Below are 17,446 nucleotides of genomic sequence, written 5' to 3' on the forward strand. Positions count from 1 at the left end.
ACCCAGAATCCCTATTCCCCTTCTTTTTCTTCTCTTTTGGTAACTTAAACCTTCTTTCCTGTGAGGAACCCATTCTGCCACAGCTTAGGTAGATATCTGGCTGATACTGACCACAATGCTCCTTCTCCCACTTAGGACACTTACATCAAGCTAGCCAGCCAAGGTTTCACCTGCAACCTTTCTTTTAGAGTATCAGAATAAACAGAATCATGTGGCTACAGTTATTAAGCGAAGAATGTGTAATGTGTAAGAAAATGTATAAGAGAATTAGCCAATGGTTAGAGGGGGCATGTTTGCACAAGACCAACCTCACTTCTACACCAAGCACACATTTGGTAGTTCCCAGGAAATGGCAATCCACTCCAGCACTCTTGCCTGGAAAATCCCATGGACAGAGGAGCCTGATAGGCTACAGTCCATGGGGTCGCAAAGAGTCGGACACGACTGAGCGACTTCACTTTCACTTTCACTTTCACAGCTACCTTCAGTTTTGAGAATTAGCTAGAAAAACAAAGTTCACTTAAAGCTGTGGAATTAAAGGTTACAGTTTATTGCAGGCAAAGGATACAGATTAAAATCAGCCAAAGGCAAAGGCTCACTGGCCAGGAGGGTACCAAACCTGGAGTATTGAGCTGTCCTCTCCCAGTGGAGTCAAGATTGCATTACTCTCTTAACACTACATGTGACAATATGCACAGAATGTTGCCAGTCAGGACATTCATTTGACCATCAGCATCCAGAACTTTCACAAGGGCTTCGTCCCCTAAATATGATGTGGGTGGTCTCAGTCCCCAGCCCCTCCAGAGGTCAACTGATACCACTGACTCAAAGTCACCTTAAGATGCACATTGCTGATATGGATCAAAGCCCTTGCCTTAACTCACAGTGTTACTATCTGGCTGGTGTACAGCCCCCAGGCAAGTAGAGACACTCGTATCAAGCATGACTTTCAAAGTGCCTAAAGATTACTTCCCAGAAGCCTAGGATAAAGGGATAAAGGCCAGACCTCTCTCTGGGTAAAATTAATTCTTCATTACATAAATCAGCATCTTAGAGAGTGGATATCTTGCATCTGTGAGGACAGATCATGTCAAATCAAGAAGAATCAAACCAAAGATAAGCAGAGTCATAAAACAACACAATAAGGTCATAATTGGAGTTTCTGGAATTAGCCACATTTGACTTCAGTTCAGTCGCTCAGTAGTGTCCAACTTTTTGTGACCCCATGGACTTCAGCACGCCAGGCTTCCCTGCCCATCACCAACTCCCAGAGCTTGCTCAAACATGTCTATCAAGTTGGTGATGCCATCCAGCCATCTCTTCCTCTGTCGTCCTCTTACCCTCCTGCCTTCAGTCTTTCCCAGCATCAGGGTCTTTTCCAATGAGTCAGTTCTTCACATCAGGTGGCCAAAGTATTGGAGTCTCAACTTCAGCATCAGTCCTTCCAATGAATATTCAGGACTGATTTCCTTTAGGATAGACTGGTTGGATCTCCTTGCAGTCAGAGAGACTCTCAAGACTTTTCTCCAACACCACAGTTCAAAAGCATCAATTCTCTGGTGCTCAGCTTTTTTATAGTACAACTCTCACATCCATACACGACTACTGGAAAAACTCTAACTTTGACTAGATGGACCTTTGTCAGCAAAATAATATCTCTGCTTTTTAATGTGCAGTCTAGGTTGGTCATAGCTTTTCTTCCAAGGAGAAAGCATCTTAGCCACGTCTGAAGCCACTTAGTACGTGACTTACTGTGTTTCCTGTTTTTGCTTAAGTTTGTTTGAGTTGATTTTTGTTCTTACAATTAGAGAGGTTCTCAGGCAGTTTCAGTCCCTGGATTGGGAAGATCCCCTGGAGTAGGAAATGGCAACCCGCTCCAGTAGTCTTGCCTGGGAAATTCCATGGACAGAGCAGCCTAGGGGCTTACAAGTCCACCGGGTTGCAAAGAGTTCAGTATGACAAGTGACTAAACACACACCAGGTGGGAAAGAACTCATTCATTTCAAAGGTTTAAAAGAAAAGCCATAATGTAATGAGCAAAGGGGATTGATTGCTAGATGACACTAAAGACATAGGAAAGACAAGACCATATAAGAGTTTATAGGCTGTATTTATTAAGTAAAATCCAGGGAATTTATTCTAAGACAGTGGAAATTTTCTAAAGAATTTTAAGAGGGAAGTGACATCTGATTTACAATTTTAATCATAAATCACAAATTTAATCATAAAATGGGAGGGGTGAAGGAGAATGCAGATGAAGAAGAGTACCTACTTTTGAGAAAAATTAGGAGATAAAACTGGCAGGACGTGATGATTGATTGGCTATGGATAGTGAGAAAGAAGGATGTGTTCAAAGTGACTCTCAGATTCTTGGCATGAGCCACTATGATGAGTGGAATTACCACTTATTGAGATGAGAGAATGAAGGGGTAGAAGTTGGAGATGAGTTTTAGATATTATACTTTCAAAATTCCTGTCATTCGCATAAGAGATTATTTCAAGGACCCAAGAGAAGAAAATATGTCATGAAGTATGTGACTGCTTTAGCATCAGTCCTTCCAATGAATATTCAGGACTGATTTCCTTTAGGATGGACAGGTTGGATCTCCTTGCAGTCAGACGGACTCTCAAGACTTCTCCAACACCACAGTTCAAAAGCATCAGTTCTCTGGCGCTCAGCTTTTTTATAGTCCAACTCTCACATCCATACACGCCTACTGGAAAAACTATAACTTTGACTATATGGACCTTTGTCAGTATGCGACTGATGTATTAAATCCTGGGAGCTACAGTGAGGACCAATGAGTGTCTGCTGGATTTGGAAATATGGCATTTATAGAGTGCTTCAGCAGCAGTTTTAATGGAGTGGTGGCAAAGAAGCCGTATGAGTTGGGCTGCAAGTGAACGAGAAGCAAGCAATTAAGACTGCATAGAGAACTTAAGATTGTCTGTGGAAGGAAGTCCAGACAAAACTGGGCAAGAATGTGGAGTCAGAGGAAGTATGTCTTTTGGTTTTGTTTTCTTTTAAGATAGGAGATGCTTGGTCATGTCTGAATTCAGATATAGATAGATTCTAGTAGAGAGAAAGATACAGAGGAAAGAAAAATAAAGTGCTAGTTAGAGTCATGATACCTGCTATAATGAAGTGACTCAGCAATATACAGTAAGTCAAACATAATAGAAATTTTTTCCTGTGGTATATACAATGGAATATTATTCAGCCATTAAAGGACCACAATTGGGTTCTTTATATAAAGACATGGATGGACCTAGAGACTATCATACAGAGTGAAGTAAGTCAGAGAAAAACAGTACCATATATTAATACGTAAGTATGGAATCCAGAAAAATGGTGTAGGTGATCTCACTGGGAAAGCAGAAATACAGACACAGAAGTGGAGAACAAATGTATGGACACCAAGGGGGAAAAGGGAAGCAGTGGGATGAACTGAGATTGACACGTATGTGCTAATAGTTAACTAAAGAGACCCTACTGTATGGCTCAGGGGACTCTACTCAGTGCACTGTGGTGACCTTAATGGGAAGGAAATTCAGAAAAAGAGAGGATATATGTAAACATGTAGCTGATTCCAAGAAATTAAAAGATGCTTGCTCCTTGGAAGAAAAACTATGACCAACTTAGATAGCATATTAACCAGCAGAGATATTATTTTGCTGACAAAGGTCTGTATAGTCAAAGTTATGGTTTTTCCAGTAGTCATGTATGGATGTTAGAGTTGGACTATAAAGAAAGCTGAGTGCCAGAGAATTGATGCTTTTGAACTGTGGTGTTGGAGAAGACTCTTGAGAGTCCCTTGGACTCCAAGGAGATCCAACCAGTCCATCCTAAAGGAAATCAGTCCTGAATATTCATTGGAAGGACTGATGCTATAGCAGAAACTCCAATACTTTGTGAAGAACTGACTCATTGGAAAAGACCCTGATGCTGGGAAAGATTGAAGGCAGGAGGAAAAGGGGATGATGGAGAATGAGATGGTTGGGTGGGTAGCATAACTGTCTCGATGGACATGAGTTTGAGCAAGCTCTGGGCGTTGGTGATGGACAGGGAAGCCTGGCATGCTGCAGTCCATGGGGTCGCAAAGAGTCGGACACATGAGTGACTGAACTGAACTGATAGCTGATTCCTGGTGGCTCAATGGTAAAGAATCTGCCTGCTAACAAGAGACGCAGGTTCAATCCCTGGGTCAGGAACATCCCCTGAAAGAGGAAACGGTTCCTATTCCAGGATTCTTGCATTGGAAATCTCATGGACAAAGGAGCCTGGTGGGCTACAGTCTTTGGGGTTGCAACAGAGTTGGACACAACTTAGAGGCTAAGCAATAATAATAGCTGACTCACTCTGCTGTATGGTAGAAACTAGCATGGGCTTCCCCTGTGGCTCAGCTAGTAAAGAATCTGCCTGCAAAGCGGGAGACCTGGGTTCGATCCCTAGGTTGGGAAGATACCCTGGAGATGGGAAAGGCTACCCACTCCAGTATTCCGGCCTGGAGAATTCCATGGACTGTACAGTGGTATTAACTTAAGGTATACAACATGATTTGATGTATGTGTTAATATATATCTTGAAATGATTGCTACAAAAAACTTAGCTAACATGCATCACTTCACAAATAGCAACCCACTCCAGTATTCTTGCCTGGAAAAATCCCATGGACGGAGGAGCCTAGCCGGCTACAGTCCATAAGGTGGCAAAGACTCGGACATGACTGAGTGACTTCACTTTCACTTTCAGAAACTAGCACAACATTGTAAAGCAACTGTACTCCGGTAAAAAAATAATTTTTTTTAAACAAGGAATTTTTTCTCATTTACATACTGTTCTTAACACAGACGTTCTTAATGGCAGGTGGGTCTCTCCAAACGATGATTCAAGACTGAGCCTCTGTATATCTGTGGATCCTTAATCTTTAGTATATGAGTTTTAACTTTGCTCTGCCTCTCTGTACCAAGTGAGCAGAAGGGGAAAGAATCATTTCTGCTTTTTTTTTTTTAATTGGAGGATAATTGCTTTACAGTGTTGTGTTGGTTTCTGCCATACAACAATGCAAATCAGCCATAATTATATATCTTCTCCCTCTTGAACATTCTTGCTTTTTAAGCTACTTGGTCAAGAAGCAATGTATATCATTTATCATCACATTATATTGATAAGAACTAGTCACATTGCCTCACCTGAAGGTAAGAGAGGTTGGGGAATGTCGTCTGCATCTGGACAGCAACTTTCTAGCAACAACTGCACATATCACAAGACAGAAGCCTGAAGTTAGGAGGAGTTACTTCTGTTGCAGAAAATAACCAATTGAGGGACTTCCCTGGTGGGTTAGTGGTAAAGAATCTGCCTGCCAATGCAGGAGATGGGTTCGATGTCTGATCTGGGAAGGAGCAACAAAGCCCTTGCATCACAGCTATTGAGTCTGTGCTCTAGAGTCCGGGAGCCGCGACTACTGAGCTTGAGTGCCCTAGAGCCCATGCTCAGCAACAGGAGAAGCCACGGCAGAGAGAAGCCTGCATGCCCCAACTAGAGAGTAGCCCCCACTCACCGCAACTAGAGAAAAAGCCTGAAGAGCAGTGAAGACTCAGGATTAGTCATTCAGTCATGTCTGACTGCCCCATGGACTGTACTCCTCTGCCTATGGAATTCTCCAGGCAAGAGTACTTGAGTGGGTAGCCATTCCCTTCTCCAGGGGGGTCTTCCCTACCCGGGGATCAATCCGGGTCTCCTGTGTTGCTGGCAGATTTGTTACCACGTGAGCAACCAGAGAAGCCACTCAGCTCAGCCAAAAATTAAAAAAAAAAAAAATTTTAAGGCAAAGAAAATAACCAATTGAACATATTCCTTGAGAAAGCAGGATGGAATGGGTTCCAGAATACACATGAAGAATTTGATAGGCAGAGGGACAAACTCTGCGTTTTGTGGGCAAGGAAGAAGGAGAAAATGAGCATTTGTGTTTTTATCACAAAGCACTCACAGGGAGTATCAGTTGAAGGAAAAGAATAACGTAAGAGGAGTTGAAACCTGGCTGTGCCTAAATTTGAAGTCCCAGACTATCACCCAGAATTTGGCTAAGGAATCATTAATGGCTGGTCACCTACTGTAGCAAGAGTTTTTACTAATAGGATAGAATCAATAGACTCAATACAGCCAGGATGAGTCCTGCCTACAGAAAGTTAAGAGTAATTCTTAGGGGGCTACTCCTGTCCTTTGCCATGATAACCTAAAAGAAACACTCACAGAGAGTGAGTTTTGTCTTAAAATCATCTTAAAGCAGAGCCAAAGGCTTTGCCCTCCCTTTAATATAATAGCTTAATAAACAAACTGAAACCTTGTTAAAAGTAACCTGAGGGGACAAGGCCAAAGGATGAACAATCTCTTGCTCTCAAGCTTGTAGAAGCCGAGGGAAAGCTGATCAGGGGCTGGGGCAGGCAAGTCAGTGTCGATACCACCATTGGAGATGAAGCAAGCAGCCCAAATTCAAAAAGCCTTGCTGTACTAAATAAGCTGCACAATCTTGGCTCCCAGACAAGAAAGAGAACTTGTGACCAAAAGGGACACTCCAAAAAGAATTTCAATGAAGCACAACTTGAGTCAAAACAATAAGTTGCCCAGATTACTTGGCTTGTGGACAGACAGCCTGGCATGTGGAGTGAATGTCATCAGCTGAGAACACAGCCTTGATTGGTAGCCATGGAGCCTGCTGCCCACGTGGTCCCCTCAGGCTGGCTTCCTGGTGAATGCTATTTGGTGAGTGCCAATCCACTCCCCTTCTGTTTGCCGTTTTTTCCTCCCTCCAAATGATTCCCACAGAAATCTTTCCCACCCTAGACACTGTGATAAATATGCTTTACTAAAATACCATCACAGTTTTATAAAAAACTTTCTTCAGCATGCAGAGCAACACTGATGGTATGAATATAAAATGGTTCAACCCTTTGAAGGACTGTGTGGCAGTTTCTTATAATGATAAATGTCCATGTAACCCATAACCCAACAATTCCATTCCAAAGTAGGTACCATCACTTCATGACAAATGGAAGGGGATAAAGTGGAAGCAGCGACAGACTTTATTTTCTTGGGCTCCAGAATCACTTCAGATGGTGACTGTGGCCACGAAATTAAAAAATGCTTGCTCCTTAAAAGGAAAGCTTGACAAACCTAGATGGTGTATTAAAAAACAAAGACATCACTTTGCCAACAAAGACCCAAATAGTCAAAGCTATGGTTTTTCCAGTAGTCATGTATGGATCTGAGAATTGGACTATAAAGAAGGCTGAGTGTTGAAGAATTGATGCTTTTGAATTATGGTGCTGGAGAAGAGTCTTGAGAGTCCTTTGGACAGCAAGGAGATCAAACCAGTCAATCTTAAAGAAGATCAACCCTGAACATTCACTGGAAGGACTGATGCTGAAGTTGAAACTCTAATACATTGGCCATCTGATATAAAGAGCCGACTCATTGGAAAAGACCCTGATCTGGGAAAGATTGAAAGCAAAAGGAGAAGAGGGCAGTGGATGAGATGGTTAGATGGCCCATCACTGACTCAATGGGTATGAATTTGAGCAAACTCTTGAGAGAGAGGGAAGGACATGGCATGCTGGAGTCCATGGGGTCACAAAGAGCAACTGAACACACAATGAAAACCAATGTTCATACGAAGACTTTCATCAAAATGTTCATAGCAGCCTTCCATATAATAGACAAAAACTAGAAGTAACCTAAATGCCTACCAACAGGACAATGGCTTAACAATTGTGGTGTATCTACACAACAGAATACTATTTGGCAATTAAAAAAAAAAAAGACTGATTGATGCATGGACATAGATGAATCTCAAAAACACTGTTGACTGAAATAGCCAGACACACATATACTATCATACAATAAGATTCTAGGGTGACAAAAATGTTTTGTATCTCATTTCAAGTAGTGGTTGCATAGATATAAAGATCTCAAAACTCATCTAACTAAACATCTAGAATCAGTGTTTTTTATTGAATATAATTAGTGCCTCAATAAAAAGAAATAATCTGTCTCTTTATTGAAGTGTTATTAACATGTCTTCTGCATATTCTCAGACTTCAGGTGCTTGAAAATAAACTTTCTATCTCATTTCATGCTTTAGAATGGCTTATGAGGTAAGTCTCAGAAAAATCCGAAGGCAAGCACCAACAGAGCTAAATGACAGATTGTTGCTAACCCAAGGGAGAATCCGGGCAAATTCTGGGACCCAGCCAAGTGGCTCTGTGGTTAAACTCTCCCGGCTGTTTTTGCCAACAACAGACCCCTCTTCTCGTGTGCCCTGGAAGGAGGTTAGTGCTATTCCAGCTGAAGTTTACACAGACAGGATTTATCAGGAGTTAACCCCTATGGTCTTCTGTGTAGTCATCCTTAACTGATCCCTATAGAGAACACTCACCTCCCTGAATGTCTGTTATATTCTTAACTATACCATACAGCTCAGCATCTATTTTATACCTAGTACACTACAGAAGGCAGGCAATACAGTAGAATGTTTAAAAGCATGGTCTTTGTAATCAGAGACCTCAGTTCAAATTCTATCTCTGTCACTTATTTTTTTTTGCCTAAATTTGGAGACTGCACTTAGTCTCCTGAATCTTCAATAACTATTTGCACAAAGTGAAAGTGAAGTTGCTCAGTCGTGTCCAACTCTTTGCGACCCCATGGACTGTAGCCTACCAGGCTCCTCACTCCATGGGATTCTCCAGGCAAGGGTACTGGAGTGGGTTGCCATTTCCTTCTCCAGGGGATCTTCCCGACCCAGGGATCGAACCCTGGTCTCCTGCATTCCAGGCAGACACTTTAACCTCTGAGCCACCAGGGAAGTCCAACTGTTTGCACAAGACAGGGATTTTTCCAAGATGGAAAGATTGAAGAAGGAGGTATCATACTACCACTTAAACAATCAGTTTCACCCTCCTGGAGGGGAGGCTGTTGTGCTAACAGGCTGTTGTGCTTACAGACTGTTGTGCTAACAGAAAGCAAAAATTGGAAATGGGGACAAAGCATTCTCCCCCTAGCAATTTGGATGTGATCTCACCATTTTCAAAGCTCTTTCACCAGTATTCCCTACTAGGCAGCAGGTACTATTATCCACACCTTATAAATATGGAAAGTGAGGTTCAAAATCATTGTCTGTACCAACATAAAGCTGGCAATAGCAGCTACATCTGTAAGTCAACAAAGGGTTTTCGAGGTTTTTTATTAATATCTAATTGGGGCAAATATTTTATATTTTTATTGAAGAATTAAGTACATAAAGCAAAATGCATAAGTAATAAGTGTATACATTGATATATGTTTACAAATTGAACATACTCATGTAGTCATAGCCCAAATTAAGAAATCAAACACTCTATGCTCCTCCCATGTGGCTCAGCTGGTAAAGAATCCACCTGCAATGTGGGAGACCTAGGTTCCATCCCTGAGTTGGGAAGATCTCCTGGAGAATGGAACAGCTACCCACCCCAGTATTATGGCCTGGAGAATTCCACGGTCTGTATAGCCCATGGGGTTGCAAAGAGTCGGACACAGCTGAGCGTCTTTCACTTTTCACATGCTCCTCCAAAGTCCAGCCCCTCTCGCAGCCTGTGACCCTCAGCAATGACTAGCCCACCCTCAAGAATAACCATACCTTAACTTCTATTTTAGACTGAAAGTTTGTGTCCCCTTCCAAGTTCATAGCTTGAAATCTAGTCCCTGATGTGATGGAATTTGCAAGTGGGCCCTTTGGAGGTGACTGAGATTAATGCCCTTATGAAGCAGACCCCAGACAGTTCCCTTGTCCCCTTTGCCACGTGATGATGCAGCAAGACAGCCGTCCATGAACCAGGGAGGGAGCTCTCACCAGACACTGAATCTGCCACTGCCTTACTGTTGGACTTTCCAGCCTCGAGAAATGTGAGAAATACATATTTGCTGTTTCTAAGCCACCCAGTCTATGCTGTTCTGTTATAGCAGCTGCAACAGACAAAGACACATGGCATCAAAGTTAGTACTGCCTGTTTCTGAATTGCATACAAATGGAATCCTGCAGGATTACACAGTAGGTACTCCTTTGTGTCCATTGCTTCTGCTCAGTTTTGTAAGATTCACCCACATTGTTGTGAGTCTCTCATTTTGTTGCTGCATGGTCTTCCACTGCGAAGACACGCTTCAGTGTGTCCCTCCATTGTCAGTGGATGGGCATTTAGGTTGTTCCCAGTTCGGGGCTTTTATGATTCGTGCTGCTATTTAGCATGAATGTCTTTCGGGCATTTCTGTTAGGTAAACACCTAAGGGTTGAGTTGGGGCTTTCCAGGTGGCACAGTGGTAAAGAATCCACGTGCCAATGCAGGAGACAGAGATGTGAGTTTGATCCCTGGGTTCGGAAAATCCTGGAGGAGGGCACAGCAACCCACTCCAGTATTCTTCCTTGGAAGATTCCATGGAAAGAGGAGCCCAGCAGGCTGCAGTCCATGGGGTCACAGAGTCAGACACAATTGCAGCAGCTAAGCATGAGGGGTAGGGTTGCTGAGCTCTTGGTCGTGCGAATCTACCATAAGTTTTCTAAAGTATTTGTACCAATTTGCACAATTACCAGCAGCAATTTCTTGTGTTCCAGTATTGTCACCACCCAGCTTTTTCATCTAAGCCATTTTAGTGGGGCTGGGGCACATTTTTATCTTCATTTGATTTCAGTATCAACTGTTGACACCTGTTTTGTTTTTTTTTTTTAACTGTGGCTTTAATTATTGCATTTCCTTTCACATGGTGGCTGAGATACTTTGATTCCAGTTTCTTTACTTTCCTTAAAATTGCTCACCCTATAGGAGATTGTTGAGTTCTTTCTTGTCTCTTCAGCTCATCTTTCATTTTCTTCCCCTGACTGTTGCTTTTTGTCGCTGTTACACATACTTCACAGCCACCCTTCAGAGCAAGTCCTTCTGCAACATCCGCCAGAGCTCTCAGCCAGGTGGATTCTCAGGGTCCCTCAATGCAAATTCTCTCCCCTCTCTAGTCTCATTCACACTCATCCTGAGACTAGTTCCAGTCCTTTTTTTTTTTTTTTTCTTCAGCAGGTCAGTCCCTGAAAACTCTCAGATATCAAAAATGTAGGATTTGAGCATCCATGGATTTTGGTGTCCATGTGGGTCCTGGAATCAGTCCTCCATGGGTACCAAGAAATGATTGTAGTTTAAAGTTATTGAGGATTTACTCTATCTCCTCCCTGTAGCTCAGTCAGTAAAAAATCTGCCTGCAGTGTAGAAGGCCTGGGTTTGATCCCTGGGTTGGGAATGATCCCCTGGAGAAGGAAATGGCAACCCACTCCAGTATTCTTGCCTGGAGAATCCCATGGACAGAAGAGCCTGGTGGGCTGAAGAGTAGGGTGGGGACCTCTGGTGGGGTTGCGAAGAGTCAGATAGGACGGAGCAACTAACACTTTCTCTTTCTTTCTTTACTGTGCACCAGAGATGTCACAATACTCCTACACTCTCCACAAAAAGCTCTATACCATACAGATGAGGAAACTGAGGTGCAAGTAAGCTTAAGCAAATTTCTCCAGCTCAAATCATTAGTAATGGACAGAGCCAGGATGCATATTCAGGACCAATAACCCCAGAGCACGTGCTCTTCAGACTTTGGCTAACTTGGCTAAATTCAACAGCACCTGTTGTGTGTTTCACTCATCTTGCAGTTGTGTTTTGACCCTTATATTGTTGGTCATCCTTTTACTTCCATCACCATGATGCTGAGTCTTTCAGATTTTCTGCCTGATTTTGTAAGACATTTAAAGAGTAGAAATTTGACCAAAATGTAAAAACTTAAAACTTACACATGAGAAAAACCCCCAGAAATAAAAAGACAAGTGACAAACCAGAAGAAAAGTGAAATGGATGACAAAAATTTAATGTCTTTACTATAGTGGACCCTTTTACAAATCCAGAAGTAAGAAGGCAAGCCACTGATTAGTTAAATAGTTTGTTTTTTTTAAGAGTGACATAGAAGTAGTGTGAGCAATTCACACTAGCAGAAATGACAAATTTACAAGAAGTTCTACTTCAGTGGTAATCAAATGAATGAAAATTAAAATGATTTTTCACTTTCTTTATATTCTCCTATGTTATTTATGTATTTATTTGCAAGCAGTAAGTGTTAGTTTTATCCTTTTTAAAAGAAAGTCATTTCTCTCTTGGGAAAACAAAAGAGTATATGTCACTATGTCACACATTTTGAGAGGCAGTATCAGAACCTGAAGCTTGCTGGAGTCTAAAGGTTGGACTTAACCAGTTTCGGGGCAAAGGGCTATATTTTAAGGAAACCATTTATCATTCACTCAATGTTGTAAAAAATACCCTCAGTTTTCTGACACCGTGCTTCCTCTGTCAGTCATGTCCCAACTCCGGCATCAGGATCTGACATACCTTGCTCTTCCCCTACTCTTCTCCCCAACCCCGCTTTTTGTCCCAAATATAGTAGAGCCCTACAAATGAGACTTCTTGGGGTAGCAGCAATGTTACCTTTCCTACCCAGATCCCAATCAGGCTGGGCTCCTTTTTGGCCAGATGCGCCAACCTCTAACTAAGATAGCCTATTAAAAAGCCATGTTACTTGTTGTTGCAACAGTTCTCCTGGTCAGAAATCTCATCTGTTACCCTTGCCCTTTCTTCTTCAGGTCCTCTCCTGACTTCTCTACTTGCAGCCATGAGTTTAAACTCTCCTACCTATGGGAGTCTTCAGCCCATAATGCTGTCTGTGAAAGTGATGGTTGCTCAGTCATGTCTGACTCTTTGCACCCCCATGGACTATACAGTCCACGGAATTCTCCAGGCTAGCATACTGGAGTGGGTAGCCACTCCCTCCTCCAGGGGATCTTCCCAACCCGGGAATCGAACCCAGGTCTCCCTCATTGCACGCAGATTATTTACCGGCTGAGCTACCAGGGAATACTGTCTGTAATTTACAGTTTTTTCATTCTTTTCTTATTTGGTTGCACTGGGTCTTAGTGGCATCATGCAGCATCTTTTTCTTGAGGCACATGGGCTCTAAAGTGCATGAGCTCAGTAGTTGCGAGCAGGCTTAGTTGCTCTGTGGCACGTGGGATCTTAGTTCCCCAAACAGGGATGGAACCTGTGTCGCCTGCATTGCAAAGAGGATTCTTAATCACCGAACCACCAGGGAAGTCCGCTGAGTGTTTACTTCATGCCAGGAAATGACATATATCCTCTATTTCAGTCCTTCCAACCATACTTTGAGTTAAATATAATCACTACTTTACTGATGAAACTAACAAGCATCACCGAGCAGAGCACAGCCAATATTGAAAGATGCGTCTGTTTTTCTCGCAAGCTGGGGTCTTTCTCCTGTCAGCTTTTCTTTTGCCAAGAGGAGCCCCTGACTGTTCTCTGCAGAGGGTTGGATTGCTACCAACAATTGCTACCTACCAAAGGTGACCTGCTTTCTCTTCTAACAGAGCTCAAGCAAGCCCTTACCAGTTTCCTCACAGCATTAGCTGCACAGATATTTGTATGATTAGACCTGCCCACTCGTCTCTTCCTGAATCATTACTTTCAGCACCTGTCAATCAAGTAAGCCCAATCAGGAGACCCTTCTTCCCGTCTCCAGGGGCAGGTAGCATCAGGTCCCCTTCAAGTTTAAGTGAGAAGATTTTTTGTGTTTCTCTTGGTTGAGAGACTGAAGAGACTTGGCCCTACCAGGAATGTATTTGTGCTTTTAAAAGAAGAATGTATCTATTTAAGTAAATCTCTTATACAAGTGCATTCTCTAGCAGGAAGAAATTCAAAACAAGGGGAGGGGAGCATCTCTGAATCCCTGTTTTACCAACAAGGCAGGTGAGCCTCAGAAAATCTTTGGCTTGGCTGACAGTCAGCCACAAAATATGAAAATGAAGCTCTTCCTTCTAATCGCTGACTCCGAACTTCCTTCTCCCTGCCCCCTACCCCGGTGCCCATCTCCACCAGCCACCAAGCTGCCCTAAAACTCTTCCTCCCCTGTCTCTGTGCTTGTAGGATAACCATCTCTTCAGAGTGCTCTGGAGAGGGGGCTGGGACAGCGTTCCCTTCGTTCTTCCCCTCCAAAGCTGGACTCCAACCAGGCTCTCAGTGAGTCCTCTCGATGACTAAAAGTGCTGATGAGACCATTCACTCCATTGCAACACTCTGTGTGTCATTATTATTTGATGAGATAAAATGTTCAGCTCTTGCTCACCAGTCTTTCCCAATTTCCCACCTAGGAGATGCTCCCTAGGATATACACCCAAGTTCCATAAAGCTTTTTCACTCATACATTTGTTTAGTAAGTGTCAGAGCCAAAAGCATGTCAGGTCCTTGGGAGGAAAAGAAAAGCCCCCTACTCCATAGAACCAGAGGTTTGATTTTATGAAAAGATTTGCTTCCAATTTACTGGACTCTCCTTGACTTCCAAACTTCCAAGGCTTAAAGTGAGCCCGCATACTTGCAAGTCTTAGACAGTTGGTCGTTGGTCATAAAAAATGGTGCTCCGTGGGTGAACTGGTTCACCTGAAACCCCACCCAGATCCACACAAACCGGCTTTGCACACAGCGGCCCAAGGAACAGTCTGCATTGTCCAAGGGCACAAAGCCAAGTCAAGACTGCCGCCTTTGGCTCCCTGACACCATCCGACAGAGCATTCATTATTTCACTTCCACACTCCATGCCTCCTGCTTCTGGGTACCTCTATTGTTATGATGCCCACACTCAGCAGGGCCATGCTTACTGCTTCAGCAGCTGTCCTGAGACCCAGCTGCCTGACATTCCAGACACAGGTACATGGTCTCAAAGTGTACTTATCCATCTTTGTGTCCTGGTGCCTAGAACAGTCTCAACCACCTAGCAGGAGCTCAGCAAGTATTTGCTGAATGAGGAAGTGAAGGGCCAGAATACTGAAGTAACCCGCATATGATATCTAGCTTCATTGTTGTTGTTCAGTCGCTTACTCATGTCTGACTGTTTGCGACTTTATGGACTGCAGCACGCTAGGCTTCCCTGTCCTTCACCATCTCCAGGAGCTTGCTCAAACTCATGTCCATTGCGTTGGGGCTGCCATCCAACCATCTCATCCTCTGCTGCCCTCTTCTCCTCTTGCCCTCAATCTTTCCTAGCATCAGGGTCTTTTCAGTGAGTCAGTTCTTCTCATCAAGTGGCCAAAGTATTGGAGCTTCAGCTTCAGCATCAGACCTTCCAATGAGTATTCAGAGTTGATTTCCTTTAGGATTGACTGGTTTGATCTCCTTGCAGTCAGATGGACTCTCAAGAGTCTTCTCCAACACCACAGTTCGAAAGCATCAATTCTTCAGCACTCAGACTTCTTTATGGTCCAACTCTCACATTCATACATGACTACTGGAAAATCTATAACTTTGACTATATGGACCTTTGTTGGCAAAGTAATGTCTCTGCTTTTAATACACTGTCTAGGTGTGTCATAACTTTTCTCCCAAGGAGCAAGCATCTTTTAATTTCATGCCTGCAGTCACCATCTGAAGTGATTTTGGAGCCCAGAAAAATAAAGTCTGTCACTGTTTCCATTGTTTCCCCATCTATTTACCATGAAGTGATGGGACCAGGTGCCATGATCTACATTCAGATGCCATGATCTACATTTTTTAAATGTTGAGTTTTAAGCCAGCTTTTTTGCTCTCCTCTTTCACCTTCATCAAGAGGCTCCTTAGCTCCTCTTCACCTTCTGCCATAAGGGTGGTGTCATCTGCATATCTGAGATTATTGATATTTCTCCTGGTAATCTTGATTCCAGCTTGTGCTTCATCCAGCCTGGCATTTTGCAGGATGTACTCTACATAGAAGTTAAATAAGCAGGGTGACAATATATCAAGTTTAGAAGAGAACTAGACAAGAAACCTGGCTCCCCAAGTCCAATATCATGCTCACTCATCTCTATCACCTCAGGCTCTATTACAAGAGCCTCCTGCAAAAAAGAAAAAGAAAATGAATGAGAGCAAGGGAAGGAGGAGAGGATATAAAAGAGGAAACATAAGAAATAAAATCTGGGGGTGAATTTATAGATGGCAGAACAGCAAGCCAAGAGCGGACATTTTCTTGGGTCATAGGTGGTCTGCTCCAAGGCAGATACATTGTATTAATGGTTAAATGGTACTGTCGCCCAAATTCTTACATTTGAAACAAGTCTGGAAAAGCATGTGACTGCAGGCATAGTGGAAGTGGCTCAGGATGCATATTTATGAGATTTAAATATGGCTATTTAAAAAATCTGCCTGCAATGCAGGAGACCATGTTGGATCCCTTGGTCGGGAAGATTCCCCTGGAGAAGAAAATGGCAACCCACTCCAGTATTCTTGCCTGGGAAATCCCACAGGCAAAGGAGTCTGGCAGGCTACAGTCCATGGGGTCGAAAAGAGTTGGACATGACTTAGCAACTAAACAACAACAATCACTTACCCCACCTCCAATTATCCAGTTTTGTTTTTGTTTTAAATCTCATTTAAAAGATAAATAAGGGGACTTCCTTGGTGGTCCAGTGGTTGAGAATCTGCATTCCAATGCAGGGGATGTGAGTTCAGTCTCTGGTCAGGGAACTAAGATCCCATATGCCGTAGGGGGCAACTGAGCCCACAGTCTCACTCAGGCAACTAAGCCCGAGTGCCATAGAGCCCATGCTTTGCAACAAAAGAAGTCTGTATGCTACAAAGGCCCAGCACAGCCATTAAAGATAAATAAAATATTTTCCTAATTATCCCAGCCAAGTAGATGTCCCCTAAGAATTTGGAATTGTTTTGGCTGCTGTTACTTTAAATAGCTTAATTGACGCAAGCATATTCAATATCATTTATCTTGATTTAATTACTATGGATCAATTAAGAGAAATTCCAGTAAGGAAATATTTTTCAGATTATGACTTAGATGTGCATTTTTTTTTCCACAAGGTATTGATTGATGAAGATTAGGGAAGAAAAGTATCCTAAGAGGAGACTTCTTTGCATTAGCTGTATGTATGTTAAGACTAAAGGCCTGAGGCAGAGGACTGGAGTAATGAGAAAAGGATGACAAGGCAAATTTTGGCATGCTGTCAAAGAGCCCAATTAAGTGGTTCTGGAAATTATCATTAATTCTTTTACCTAATTGGGAAAAATTTATACAGAAAGCTATAAAGAGATCAATATTTCCTGTCATTGGAAAATAACTGCAGCTAAGGTTTTAGTACACAATTATGCAAAGCTAGCTTTTGGTGCATTCTTAAGTAATCTCAAATTATTAAAAAATATAAAGAGGTAACAAGGGACCTGGGGAAGGATGGCTAGGGAGTAGAAGTAGGAGAGAAATTTTTCATTGTGTAAACACTATTATGCATCCTTTAAAGCTTGTCTTTTTTGAATGTATCTCCTATCAAAAATAAATCAATTTTAAATTTAA

Source organism: Capricornis sumatraensis, chromosome 7, assembly GCF_032405125.1.
Source record: "Capricornis sumatraensis isolate serow.1 chromosome 7, serow.2, whole genome shotgun sequence".
In the NCBI taxonomy this organism is placed as follows: domain Eukaryota; kingdom Metazoa; phylum Chordata; class Mammalia; order Artiodactyla; family Bovidae; genus Capricornis; species Capricornis sumatraensis.